The sequence below is a fragment of the Lycium barbarum genome, chromosome 7 (assembly GCF_019175385.1).
Source record: "Lycium barbarum isolate Lr01 chromosome 7, ASM1917538v2, whole genome shotgun sequence".
Lineage (NCBI taxonomy): Eukaryota > Viridiplantae > Streptophyta > Magnoliopsida > Solanales > Solanaceae > Lycium > Lycium barbarum.
The window spans coordinates 116,264,976-116,280,815 of NC_083343.1; the positions used below are offsets into that span (position 1 = coordinate 116,264,976).

The following is a 15,840-nucleotide window of genomic DNA, read 5'->3' on the forward strand; positions in this document are numbered from 1 at the left end:
TTAGCTGAAGCCTGCCAGCATAAGAGAGGAACCTGGCAGTCCAAGTTGTGATTCTGCCTAGCATTTTATCCATGAGAGGTTGGCACTGCATGACGGAGAGTCGTTTAGAACTGAGGGGCACACCTAGGTATCTAAATGGAATAGTACCAACCGAGAAGCCTAGTATATGGAGTGTCTCCTGCTGAACCTCTTCAGGCACACCACCAAAATATATAGAACTTTTCCCCGAATTAGCTATGAGGCCTGAGGCATCAGAAAACAGCTTGAAATAATCAAAAAGCAGTGAGACTGATCTAGCATCGCCCTTACTAAACAGTAAGAGGTCATCGGCAAATCCAATTTGAATGATGCCAAACTTCACACACCTAGGGTGGTGTTTGAAGCCATTCTTGTTTGTTAGAGTCTTCAACAACCTATTAAGGTATTCCATGGCAAGAACAAACAAAAACGGTGACATGGGATCTCCTTGTCGAACACCTTTCTTGGCTTTAAAGGGGGGAGTAGGAGTACCATTTATTGTGATGGAATATGAGACAGTCTTGACACATACCATAATCCAGGTAATGAATTTCTGAGGAAAATTCAATCCGATAAGAACTTGTTCAAGAAAAGTCCATTCCACTGAGTCGTATGCCTTTTGCATGTCTATCTTGAGCATGCATCTAGGTGAAATACCTTTCCTTCCATAGCCCTTCACTAACTCATGCGCAAGCAAAATATTGTCGGACATCACTCTACCAGGAACAAAAGCTACCTGGCTGCTATCAATCAACCAGTCCATAATTCCCTGCATTCTCCCAGTCAACAGTTTAGAGATAATCTTGTACACCGTATTACAGCATGATATGGGTCTGTACTCTTTTATAGATGAAGGATTCTTAATTTTTGGGATTAAGGCCACTGAAGTGCAGTTTAGGGGCAGATGCATAGTATTAGTCTCAAAGAAATGTAGAATCGCCTGAGTAATCTCCTCACCTACTACTGGCCATGCTTTCTTGAAAAAGTGAGAGTTTAGTCCATCACAGCCAGGAGCCTTAGAATCTTCGATGTCCATCAATGCTCTGTATATATCTTCAGCAGTAAACGGATTGATCAAAGCAATTTGTTGTTGTCTAGTAAGTATATGTCCCAATTTGAGGATGTCTGGCTGAATAGTGGCCAGAGAGCTACTGGAAGAGCCAAGTAATTGCTTGTAAAAGTGTATAATTTCTTCCTTAATGCCCTCGGGGGTTTGAATAATAGATCCATCTTGTCCAGTTAAGGAGTTAATGTGATTCTGGGCTATTCTCCCCTTCATGCTAGCATGGAAATAAGCTGAGTTGGAATCACCAAGCTGTAACCACTGAATTCTAGACTTTTGTCTGTAGATGCTTTCCTCGACTTTGCTCCAATTCTCTAGTTGAGTTCTGAGAGTCTTCTCTTCCTGAAACAACTCTTCAACCAGGCTATGATCTCTCATTTGAGCTTGTATGTTCCTCAAATTGTTTCTAATATTGGCTATCTTCTCCGTCACCCCAGCAAATTCTGTCATATTGAGCTGTTTGAGCCCCTGTTTAACATGTTTTAGTTTCAGCCAAACACCTTCTAAATGGACAGCATTGACAGGGATCAGCCACTTCTCTGCAACTAGATTAAGGAACTCATGATGCTTTGCCAGACAATTTAAGAACTTGAATGGTTTTGGACCAGAGTGAGATCCATTACCAAAATCAATGAGTAGTGGGGAGTGATCTGAAAAATGAGGTTCCATGAGTTGTACGTGTATATTGGGCATACTTGTCATCCAATCTGCATTAACTATGACCTTATCAATAATGCTCATGACATGCCCATTAGTCCATGTATAGTCTCTGCCAAAGGATTGTAGTTCAGCCATACTATTGTTAGTTAGGAATTGTTTGAAGTCCCTAACCTCAGCTTCCTGCACTTCTGATCCATTCATTCTGTCCTCAGTATGTAGTATAGAGTTGAAATCACCCATAATCAGCCAAGGTCCATGCTGAGAAGAAGATATACCTCCTAGTTCACTCCACATTTCGCATCTATCAACAATAGTATGTTTCCCATACACGGCAGTAAAATGAAATGCCAAACTACTCGTGCAACATTTCAGAAAACTATGTATGCATTGAGCATGGCTTACTAAAACCTGAACATTAATTGTATTCGGGTTCCATACAAGCCATATTCGAACTTTGTTGTTTGGTGATGCATTGGAAAACCAATTCCATCCTGGAAACAGTTTGGCAATTATAGCATCGGCACCACTCTCATTAACTCTGTGTTCTGTGATGGCCATCACATCGACTTTATTTTCTCTCATAAACACCTTCATCTCCTTGTGCTTATACACCTTATTCAAACCCCTTACATTCCAAGCAACCACTTTCATAGGGAATGCGTAGGGTTATGATTGGGAAGCCCCTCTCTACGTTCACGTTGTCCACTATTTGAGCTACAAGGCAGCAAGTCATTTCCCCTTGTCTCATCCCTTAATGGGTTAAAACCATTACCAATAGCCATTTTGTCCTGAGATTCAACAGTCTTACCATTCTTATTAGCCGACTTGCCACAAACTTCTTGCCATCCCTCTTCCACAGAGCAATTTTCTTTATCCACATTCTGGACAGTTACTGTGATATTGGACTGGGCAGTTGCTTTGTCATGCCATTCCTGCCTGGTAGACTTCTTTTTGCCCTTTTGGCCATGATTTGGCTGTGTTATTGCTGGCTGTTTTGGGGCCTGTTGAATTTACTGCTTGGGTGCTATCTTGGGATGGCAATTATGCCCCAACATCAAGCAGGTTTGGCAATATTCAGGTTTCCAGTCGTATGTGACAATTTGCTGAAAGGTATGTCCCATAGGGTCCTGCACTTTCACCTTGCTCGAAAGTGGCCTGGTGATGTCCACCTCTATTAGCATCCTTGCAAACGAAATCCTTTCCAACCTCGACGTACAATCATCAGCATATAACGGTGTACCAATTGTGCTCCCAATACGACTTAAGGACTCAGTACCCCAGCAGCTTAAAGGCAGATTATGGAGTTTAATCCATAAGGGAATTGTCTTGAGAACCTCAGTGGTGAAGTCAAATACGGGAGACCATGCCTTCACAATAACAGGTTTGTTATTCAATGTATGAGGACCAGACAGTAATACCTCATTGCAATCTTCAATAGTAGCAAAGCGCACAATGAAATACCCCTCGTTGTGATAGAAGATCTTCGGTTTGGCGGAGAAATTCCCTTGCGCAGATAAGAACCTATCTATTGCACCAATTGAAGGAGCGTCTCCAACCACATATAGTATTATAGCGCGTTTCCATTTTTCTATTTCTTTGGCAACATCAACCATCTGAAGTTGAGCAACCTTCTCCCCATTTTGAATCTGCGGAGCAATAAATTTCAAACACTGTCCACGTGCTGCTAGTTTATTGCTAAAAAGAGTAGCCCATGTCTTCTTCTCAGGGTTGATAGGTTGTGGATCTGATTCCACTTGTTTTTCTGGTGTGGAACCTGTAGGACCCAGACCACAGTTCACCGCTATCGAGGTAGTAACTGTAGTGTTGCCGCCGGTGTTCGCTTCACCTTGACCAACCGTTACCGTAGGGGTACTGACTGAACCAGTTGTTGCAGTCGCCTTTCCACCCGTGGTAGCACTTCCCGTCATAGTGTTTGCTTGGTTTTTACTGCCCTCTTTCGCTACCGTCTTGCTTCGAATTGGGGATTGTGAGCACGCGATGGCCAAATCTCTTTGCAAATTCTCGAGTATCTTGTTGTTCTGTACCTGATTCTTGTTTTCATCTTTGCGAGGTCGTCCTCTCGCCATCTCCGGTGGAGGCGTAGGTTAGAATCACCCTACCGTGCGCCAAACAAGGAGAGAGGAGAGAGGTTTTTCACCTGAGACACTCTTAATAAGCAATAAATAAAATGATAAATGAATTGGAGTACTTAATAATAAGTATAAAATGGTAAATTATGTCTTGATTTTCCCAACTATATAACTTACAAGTAAAAGTGGATATATATTTTTAGTATAATAGACAAATAAAAATGGACGGAGGGAGTATTATAAAAATTTATGTTATTCTATAATTGTTAAATTCAATTTAAATCACTTTACTACTTAAATTGTGATGGAAATTTTGTAGGCACTGCTTACAAAAAACATGAAATTTATGATTTATTTTTTAGAACTTTGTAGTTTATCTAATTCTACATTTACTTATGGGGAGTATTTACCTATTGAAGATTTTTTCTATTATTTTTCTTATTTTGATTGGTGTAATTCCCGTATTGAAGATGTTATTTTACTTGTGCAAAGTCATTTTTTAATATACATAAGAGATGCAAGGTCCTTGATGAAAAAGTTGATTTTACTTCTGTTGTTAATGGGTATTAATGAGTGTGATTCCTTATTTAAGATGTTAATTATGTTCGTTTCTTGATTTTTAAAATGTAATTTTCATATTTGCAAATTAAAAAAAAAAAAAAACCTATTAAGTTGACTCAAATAAATTAAAAAGAGATGGACCGACCCAAATATACGTTCCTAACAAGATGTATATTGAAGAAAATTGTGGCACCCGCCACCTTCAAATCCTAGATCCGTCTCTGTTCAGACTCGACATATTTTTACATATGATTGTTTAACACAAATACAAGGTTTGAGCCAAAGTTACTAGGTTTTGCTGAACACATAACCGCCACTGTGGTTCTGCCCCTTGATTCAACCTTATAGAAAATCCAGTTCTTGGACTACAAAAAATCATCCTATTTTTTTATTTTTATTTTAATCTTGCAGGATATCGAGCGAGCTGTTTTTGAAAGCCCCTTTTGAAGGCAGGGCATTCAGAGTCATGTGGCAGTTCTTGAAATGGTTTACTCAGTACAAGATGTCACCTTGCTGTTGAACAACAACGGGAACTGTGGTCCTTTTACCTTGAATAACCTTTGGTTTTCAGATCTATTAATAATATGATCTGTAGTTCTTAATTTTTAAGTCTATCTGGTTTGCAGTTTACATAATCATTTATTAGTTAATTCACCGGCAACTTAGCTTAAATCCTCTTTTTACTTCAACTAAAGAAATTATAGGTGAGAACATATAAAAAATTTGCTGGTATTCAAAGACAAATTAAAGCAAGGAACTCTCTTTTAATGACATAAGATAGAAGGTCCTGAGCCTTTTTAGAAGTCAAAGTAGGTACTTGTCATTACTAGAAAAACTCAGATTACATGGGGATTTTCTTTTTGATTTTGAAGAAATATTCGCAGGTAAATAAGTTTCTTGCGAATTTTTCGGCCACACAAAATCCGTTGGAAAAAAGCTCTTGGGTAATTATTACCTGAGGATTTAAAAGTCCCCAGCTAATTTACTTGGGGATTTTGATTTTGCAGTAAGTTACTTGCGGAATTTCTTGCCAAAAATACTAACTGTTCGGAAAATAATTTGGTAAAAGATCATGAAAAAAGGAATTTTCTTGCGAATTTTTTCACAAGTAAATCCGCATGAAAAAATCCTAGGTAATCCACAAGGAATTTCTTGGAAAAATTGTGGAAGAGAGGATTAATTATTTTAATTTGATTTATCCATGTCTAATTTGTCGTAGACATTATTTAATTCTTAATTTATTAACCCATCTTTAAATTTGTCATTTTAATTCATAATTTAATTTGTCCATATTTGCTTCACAAGTAAATCCGCATGAAAAAATCCTAAGTAATCCACAAGGAATTTCTTGGCAAAATTGTGGAAGAGAGGATTAATTATTTTAATTTGATTTATCCATGTCTAATTTGTCGTAGACATTATTTAATTCTTAATTTATTAACCCATCTTTAAATTTGTCATTTTAATTCATAATTTAATTTGTCCATATTTGCTTCACAAGTAAATCCGCATGAAAAAATCCTAGGTAATCCACAAGGAATTTCTTGGCAAAATTGTGGAAGAGAGGATTAATTATTTTAATTTGATTTATCCATGTCTAATTTGTCGTAGACATTATTTAATTCTTAATTTATTAACCCATCTTTAAATTTTTCATTTTAATTCATAATTTAATTTGTCCATATTTGCTTGACTACAATGTACAGTTGACTACAATACACCCAACTGTATATAGTAAACACCATTACCCAACCTTGGTAGCAAGTTTTAACTCTTAGAAGATGTGTACGTGCCAGTTATCTTCTTAGATATATCGGTAGTTGTTCCTAATAAACCGCAAGTTCTTGTTGTTTTTGCCAGATGTGGTACAAGAAGTACCACATTATTCTCTCTCGTCTATTAAATCAAAGAGGTAAAAATATTCATTTCTTTCTATAATTTTTTGTGTTAATGACACTAAACGTTTTTATAATATGATTTAATTTTGAATACACCTTATGCATTTAATTTTTTTTTTTATATATATATTATGAAAATCATATGCTTACATCTCATGTGAGGTATATCCATAATTAAGTATATTAAAATAGATAAATTAGAATTATAACGTATTTACTTTTTATGGAATTAAAAAGGATAATTATTTTAGTTGAAAAAATTTATTTGATCAAAAAATAGTTTTTTTAGAATATATATCTTTTGAAACTCTTAAACTTTACTTTACTATATATTAGAAATGACACTTTGGGTGGACGAACACAGCTTACAAAAGTTGTACTTTGGGCTTGGAATGGCGTAGAACCAACAAGGGCATTTTGGGAATTTCGGATGACTTCCAACAATACAACTAATTGAGTTAACAATCCCTTCTGCTTCAAATGAAACACACGTGTTATATGTACTTTTTGAATTGATAATCCTTGAGAGATGCTTTAATGTTCTATTTGAGCAAATGATATCTTCAAACAAAAGGACCACTTGAAAATCCAAACAAAAGGACAACTTGAAAATCCAAACGGACCACTAGAAAATCCAAATAGAAGGACCACTTGAAAATCCAAAATTGTATCCGCAAGGTAAATTATTTAATTTGTATTGAATCATTAATTTTTCTAACTTCTAAAAATATATAATTTCTTAAATTTCTAATGAATAATTTTCAACTAAATTCACAGCAATAAAATCTCCAAGTAATTCTATGGTAATAAATCTCCAAGAAATTTACCTGGGAGTTTATTCACAACAATAAAATCCCTAAGTAATTTCTATGGTAATAAAACTTCAGTGCCTTATGGTTGATCAATAGAAGATGACGGGACATGCAGGAAGCATAAGGAAAGTGATAAATTCTGATCGCTTAATGCAAGACGTAACACGGAATGGCTGAAATGGTTTTCAAAAGGGGGCATGTGTAGCCGCCCCCCTTTAATTACTATTTTGTTCATTCTAACATAAAAGTGGATAAGCTTATGTACTTTTTGAATTGGTAATCCTTGATATATACTTTAATATTCGATTCGAGCAAATGATATCTTCAAACAAAAGGATCACTTGAATATTCAAACAAAAGGACCTCTTGAAAATCCAAAAGGACGACTTGAAAATTCAAACAAAAGGACCTCTTGAAAATCCAAAAGGACGACTTGAAAATCCAAACAAAAGGACCACTTGAAAATGTCACGACCCATTTTTGCCTAGGTCATGTGAGCACCTACCTTTTTCAAGTCGGCCAGGCGAACCCTTAACTCAACATTCACAAATAAGAGAAAATAGCGTAAGTCTCACAATCATAATATATAAAAAAAATGCAGAAGTAAATGAAATCCACCCCAGTATCTGGTCTGGTCATACAAGAGCATCTAACTAAATACTACAAGTCTGAATCAAAATAATACATAGTAGCCTCAAAGATCATGTCTCAGAATGAAAATAAAGACATAATGATAAAAAGAGTCTTCGGGCAGCGAACGTCCTCATGCTCACCCTGAAGGGCTCGAATCAGCAATCCTCGAATATTAGCCACGAAGAGTAGAAGTCGATCTCAGCTGGTACTCTTCATTCATAAAAGAATGCAGCAAGTGCAGGTCAGTACAAACAACAAGTACTGGTAGGTATCATAGGCCGACTAAGACTAGCTAACGTATATAAAGACAACAAACAAGATAAACACATAAACCAACAAGTACAAGTCAACATGAATCCATATCCACAGAACAAGTCATCTTTTATGTTATAGCATCTAAACCCATTTGTGCCAAGGTTCAGTATAATCAATCTGAATCAGTACATCACAGTAGTATCACAACAATCAACAGGAACCAAGATACAATGCAATGCAATAATGTATGTAGGATGAATGCAATGCATATGCAGCTTTGTACAACATGTCCCGGACGGAGTAACTCCACGTCTCGGCAATTATGACCCATGGGGGACCCGCGAAGTCCATGTACCACTCGCTCCGGAATATAACCTCGGATCACGAGCACATTCTCACGATCCCAACAAAGACCTCGGGCATCGGACACTCCATCGTTCCCGGCAAGAAAGCTCGGGCAACAAACACTCATCTCTCTTTTACGCTCTCCGGCAAGGACCTCGGAGGCTACACTCTCTCACATATCATCATTAGTGCCATAACCATGCATATATCAATGTATCATGGAAGTGCATATGAGTATGATGAAATGTAATGTTAACAACCAATTCAATCCGAAACGGTACCACACATGGCATACAAGTAATATCAGTAATAAGGCTAGACAATAAGCCATAATGGAATCACCATTCTCATCTCAATATCAATTAAGTAAAGTACCGCAATATCATGGCCATGAACTATCACTAGTCACAATTATCAATATCTCAACGTGTCAACGAGCCAACAAATAAATAGATCAAGATGAGTTAGCAACACAACGAGGTGGCTAGCCCCAAATCATACAAGGCTCAACCTAAGACAATATCCATCCCAACTTCGCACCCGAAGGCTTACATGCATTCTCCAACAATATCATCTAAACATATGCTTCGCTAATCGAAGTCTCACTATGAGGTAAACCGTAACCTACCTCAAAGTCGAGCCAACGAACTCACAAAGTCGTCTTTCCTTTCCTGAGCGTCTCTGAATGTTCCCGATCTTCTCGTAGTTCTGAAATTTCACATTAGCAGACTTTTACTCTACTTTCTCGTTCCATTCCATAAACAAACCAACCTTCTGCCTCTCTTTATCCACAATCGGGCAAGCAAAATTACTAAGCAAAGAAACCAATTATCAATCCATTTGCTCTCTTAATGCCGCTAACAAAGCACAAACAATTTGTTTCAACAGCGGTTCTTACTAAACCAACAGACATAATTATCCTAATGCTTAAATGACCTGATGCGTATAACCCCTTCAGTTTTCCTAGACTTGCTATAGAAAACGTCAACACAAAAAAAAAAAAACCAGCATCCATTCTGTTTCCGTAGATCCTTTTTAACATTAAGTCATACCCATTTAGAGGAAACGTGAGGAGTACTGTGGATTTGGTCACTAAATTAGTCCAAAAGAAATGAAATTTATAAATTGGGCATATATACGTTCAATGCCCAGTGATTTCTCTACATCAAATATTATGGCAGCCAAACTTTTTCATTTAAATACATCCATTCTAATCATTTGGTCATCATTAAACCATAATAGATATCTACAAATTTATTTCCCAACTTAAAGGAACCAAGCACCAGCAATTTGTTTCCGATTAATATTAGGTATTAACTTCATTCTAGTAGCAAATATAATAATAATAATAATAATAATAATAATAATAATAATAATAATAATAATAATAATAATAATAATGTAACGACACATTTGGTCGTTTAGCACTTTTAGGCCTAATATCCCTAAAACACCCTTTTCGTGGTCTAATCTTGCTGTCTATAGCTTGCGATAACGGGTGATTCGGTTATTTAATTGACGAGTAAATTTTAGAACATATGTATTTAATGTGTGAGAATAGTTTATTCATAGAAATATTATTTGCACACATATAAGGCGTAAGTGGGTAAATATGGTATTTGACGGAGTGGATAATTTTTAAATAAAACAAAATGGTTGAGTAAAAAGATTATTTTGGATAATGATTTTAGTGTGGGTGCACCGTTGCTTTGGTGGCTAGCAAAAGATTAGAGACAAGTCATCTCTTTCATGGTCCTTCAAATTCATTGGTAAGAGGATTATTGAGTAGAGGAATGTGGATTCTAGTGTTTGCTTTTCCAGAGAAGGCAAAGGAAGTTGTTTAAATATTTAGTAGTACTAAGAGTGGAGGAATAAACAATTAAAAAAAAAGAGTAGCACCATTTAAATAAAAATGAGGCAACTTTTGACTAGGATCATTATTAGTCCTGTGTGGAACCTTGGGGGAAACTAATTATGTTTCACATGTGCGGTCCCCACTACCCATTAATAGAAAATATACACATATATCTCACTTTGGCTGAACCAAAGATTTGAGAAGGAAATATGCTGCAACTTCCTTTTCCAAACATTCTAACGTCGGCCACACTAGAAAATAGGCAGTGACTTTATTTCAATTTTCTTTCTCTTGAGCAACAAATGAAAAAGAAGTGAGCAGCAACGTACTACTCCATAAACATTAGGCTCAGTACTTAAAATATTAAGCAAGCAGCAACGTTATATAATTTTATGACGGGTTTCGCTCACCGCTTCGATCTCGTCGTTTGTTTTGTCGTGTTGTTGAGTTCGGGCTTTCTTCGAAGTGAAGTAAGGTGGAAGAAGAATATTTCTTGGCACATAAGACCTTGTCTGTTCGGAAGCACTTCAGAAGGAAAAAGCTTTGGCGTGAAAGTTTGTGACACCTGTTCGGCATTGAGGTAGGTTACGGTTTACTTTATGTCTAGACTCCGGTTAGCAAAACGTATGTAGATAGTAGTGATTGACGGGGAAAGCATGAAAGGTCTTCAGGCATGGTGTGGAGGTAAATTCCATCTAGGTTGATATTGTCAGCTGTTACGTGGGCTTGTCGCCATTATTGTGATACTATTATGTGGGCTTGTCGCCATTATTGCGATATCGTTATATGAGCTTGTCACTGTATTGTGATTTCATGTACTTGATATAATTTCCTCTCTCTTGTGATCTCACTGGTCATATGGAAGAGGAAGGTTATTACTGAGAAACTGAATATTGAATTACACTTCCTAGTATGAATCTACGAAACCTATGACTGCGGTGATTATTGAGGTTGATTTCATGCGAGGCATGCATCCCATATTTTATATGTTATTTGATGTAATTATCACCTAGTTGTATCTTTATCACATACTAGCTCACTCACCTTATGAAAGGGAAGGGAAATATTGATTATTGAGCCATGGACAATAATATGACTTGTACTTGTTTATTGCATATTGGTGATATAGTTGAGACTGATATCATGCATGACATGCTTCCATATTACTTTTATGTTTTCCTAATGGTGAGGAGAGTGATTGAGAGACTCTGAGGTCTTTGCCGGAGATTGAGAGTGACAGAGAGACTCCGAGGTCTTTGCCGGAGATTGAGAGTGACAGAGAGACTCCGAGGTCTTTGCCGGAGATTGAATATGATTGAGAGATTCCGAGGTCTTTGCCGGAGATTGAGAGAAATTGATAGCCTCCGAGGTTTCTGCCGGAGAGCACGAGTGGTACATGGACTTCGCGGGTCCCCCATGGGTCATGACTATGAGGCATTGCCATAGCATGTGTGTACGAGAGTGGAGCGTAAGAGGTGACTACTGCATTGCATAACATTTACATAACACGACATTGCATTGCAAAACACTCCATTTGAATTGCTATTCATGTCATTGCATGGCACATTCTCTGATTGATTTTAATTTGTGAATTATTGAGTTATTGTTGTAAGTAATTATTTTAGAGACTTGATGCACTCGAGGTTTGGAGATTTTCCCCTAGGCTTATAACCTAAGATTTGAAATCCCTTGCGACTATCGTACCGCTAGACTTTCATATGTGCTAGAGTTGGGACTGTGTTTGATTACTTATCTGCTTACTTGTTAGTTGCTTCTTGTTTATATGCGTGAACTAACCATTGTCGGCCTATGATACCTACGAGCCTTGTGTTGTACTCATACTACTCTTGCTACACTCCTTGTGGAGTGTAGAGTTATTTTCAGGTGATGTTTGGAGTCTCACGACCGTTTCGAGGCGTTCGTGATTGGCGTTTAGGTGAGCTATTTGAGATCTTGCAACCCAGAAACTCTCCTTAGATTTCTGTTGTTCTCTATCCTTAAACAGAAGTCGTATCCAGTTTGAGTCTGTTACCTACTTCAAATTGTAAACTTCTTAGAAGCTCCTGTATGATTCTAGACCAGGTTTTGGGAATTTCTTATACTAAAAGTATTTATTCCGCATGTTGTATCTAATTAAGGTTGTTACCTGAAGGGTTCGCCCACCAGGGAGGGTTAGTGTGGGTGCCCGCATGATCCATGATTTGGGTCGTGACAAATAATCAGTGGCAATAGAGATATTTCATAGCAATAAATTCAAGTCAAACTAATGCTTTTATCCAGATTCTAACCTGAGGCACTCAATTTCTCCTCTTCGTCGTAGGTTTTGAGTAGATGTCTCAAGGTTTTTGTGCTAATACTAAAAAAATGTCCAAACCTATTAACTTAAATCATTCTTGTATATGGGCCGTGTAACCTATGGTGTTAAAAGAGTTGTGGACCTGGCCTATTAATTACTAACTAAATAATTGTCCAAAATAACCTTTTTAATAAGCCACTATGTATAAGTTAGCAATTGATCCACTTAGTCAATTACATTATTCATCAACTTATACTTTAAAATATAGTCATTCCATCAAATACTTTATTTACTAACTTGTACCTTATATGGGTGAAACTCATACTCCTATGAATAAACTATTCACACACATTAAATAAATATATTTCAAAATTTTCCCGCCAATTAAATCATCGTGCAACCGATTTTTGCAAGTCAAGAATACCTTTTAAAACTACAGAAAGGGTATATTAGGGAAAAGAAGTCAAAAGCTCAAAACGGCCAAACGGGTCGTTACAGAAAATTCAAAATCGTATCCGCAGGTAAATTATTTAATTTGTATATTATCACTAATTTTCGTAATTTCTAAAAATATATATTTTCTTAAATCTCTAAATGGGGGCATGGGTAGCTGCCCCCCTTACATCAGTTCATTTCTTATAAAAATTAGAAAGACTTTAATAATTACTATTTTGTTCATTCTAACATAAAAGTGGATAAGCTTAAGCACTTTTAGAATTGATAATCCTTGATATATACTTTAATGTTCTATTTGAATGATATCTTCAAACAAAAGAACCACTTGAAAATCCAAAAGGACCACTTGAAAATCCAAACAAAAGGACCACTGGAAAATCCACTTAAACTCCCAAGAAATTTACTTGGAAGTTTATTCGCAGCAATAAAATATCCAAGAAATTTATTCACAGCAATAAAATTCTGAAGTAATCTCTATGGTAATAAAACTTCAGTGCCTTATGGTTGATCAACAGAAGATGAAGGGATCCGCAAGAAGCATAAGGAAAGTCATAAATTCTGATCTCTTAATGGAAGATGTAACACGGAATGACTGAAATGGTTTTCAAAAGGGGCATGCGTAGTCGCTCCCCTTTAGTTACTATTTTGTTCATTCTAACATAAAAGTGGATAAGCTTATGTACTTTTTTAATTGGTAATCCTTGATATATACTTTAATGTTCTATTTGAATGATATCTTCAAACAAAAGGGCCACTTGAAAATCCAAACAAAAATACCACTTGAAAATCCAAAAGGACCACTAGAAAATCCAAACAAAAGGATCACTTGAAAATCCAAACAAAAGGACCACCTCAAACAAAAGGACCAATTGAAAATCCAAAATCGTATCCGCAAGGTAAATTATTTAATTTGTATACAATTACTAATTTTTATAACTTCTAAAAATATATAATTTCTTAAATTTTTAATGAATAATTTCCAACTAAATTCACAGCAGTAAAATCCCCAAGTAATTTCTATGGTAATAAAACTCCCAGGTAAATCTCCAAGAAATTTACCTGGGAGTTATTAACAACAATAAAATTGCCAAGTAATTTCTATGGTGATAAAACCTCAGTGCCTTAGGGTTGATCAATAGAAGATGACGGGATCTGTAGGAAGCATAAGGAAAGTCATAAATTCTAATTTCTTAATGGAAAATGTAACACGGAATGGCTGAAATAGTTTTCAAAAGGGGGCATGCGTATCCGCCCCCCTTTAATTTTGTTCATTCTAACATAAAAGTGGATAAGCTTATATACTTTTTGAATTGGTAATCCTTGATATATACTTTAATGTTCTATTTGAGCAAATGATATCTTCAAACAAAATGACCACTCGAAAATCCAAACAAAAGGACCACTTGAAAATTCAAAATCGTATCCGCAGGTAAATTATTTAATTTGTATACAATCACGAATTTTTGTAACTTCTAAAAATATATGATTTCTTAAATCTCTAAACGGGGGCATGCGTTAATTACTATTTTGTTCATTCTAACATAAAAGTGGATAAGCTTATGTACTTTTTGAATTGGTAATCCTTGATATATATTTTTAATGTTCTATTTGAGCAAATGATATCTTCAAATAAAAGTACCACTTGAAAATCCAAATAAAAGGATCACTTGAAAATCCAAACAAGAGGTCCACTTGAAAATCCAAAATCCACTTCAAACAAAAGGACCACTTGAAAATCCACTTAAAATCCCAAGAAATTAATTACGTGAGAGTTTATTCACAACAATAAAATCCTCAAGAAATTTATTTACAGCAATCAAATCCCCAAGTAATCTCTATGGTAATAAAACTTCAGTGCCTTATGGTTGATCAATAGAAGATGACAGAATCTGCAGGAAGCATAAGGAAAGTCATAAATTCTGATCTCTTAATGGAAGATGTAACACGGAATGACTGAAATGGTTTTCGAAAGGGGGCATGCATAGCCGCTCTCCTTTAATTACTATTTTGTTCATTCTAACATAAAAGTGAATAAGCTTATGTATTTTTTGAATTGGTAATCCTTGATATATACTTTAATGTTCTATTTGAGCAAATGATATCTTCAAACAAAAGGACCACTTGAAAATCCACTTGGAAATCCAAAATCGTATCCGCGGGTAAATTATTTAATTTGTATACAATCACTAATTTTTGTAACGTCTAAAAATACATAATTTCTTAAATCTCTAATGAATAATTTCCAGCTAAATTCACAGCAATAAATCCCCAAGTAATTTCTATGGTAATAAAACTCCCAGGTAAATCTCCAAGAAATAATCCCCAGCTAACTCACATTAATGAAATTCTCAAGTAATTTCTTAGGTAATAAAATCCCCAGGTACATCTCCAAGTTATAATTCTCATCTAAATTCGCAGCAATAAAATTCCTAAGTAATAAAATTCCTTGGTAAATCCCCTAGAAACAATCACAAGCTAAATTCGCAGTAATAAAATTCCTAAGTAATTCCCTAGGTAATAAAACTCCTTGGTAAATCCCCTAGAAACAATCACAAGCTAAATTCGCAGGAACATAATCCTCAAGTAATTCCCTATATGATAAAATCCCCAGGTAAATTCCTCCCAAAAAAAAAAATCCCCATGTAAATCTACAAGTACCAATACCTGGGGATTTTCCTACGAGTTCACAAAGATTTTTTTTTTTTTAGATTTTTGGTTGTTTACCTATAGAATTACCGACAAAAATGATACTTGGGGATTATTTTTCCATAAAAATCCCCTGGTAATAATTTGGCGCTAAATTTACTCGTAGATTTACCTGGGGAAATCGTATCCGCAGATAAATATTCTAGAAATTAGGAATTTTTAGATTTTCGCATGAAAATCCGCAGGAATTAC

The 15,840-nt window shown here is 35.9% G+C and overlaps 1 long non-coding RNA gene across 1 annotated transcript; it reads right to left on the minus strand.

Annotated features, from left to right (window-relative positions):
- Positions 1–7,689: 7,689 nt before the first annotated feature.
- On the minus strand, positions 7,690–12,554 carry LOC132602473 (uncharacterized). The gene is made up of 3 exons (XR_009567796.1): positions 12,479–12,554; positions 8,964–9,043; positions 7,690–7,945 (listed from the first exon to the last, which is right to left on the minus strand). It is a non-coding gene; the product is annotated as an uncharacterized LOC132602473 (long non-coding RNA).
- Positions 12,555–15,840: the final 3,286 nt, after the last annotated feature.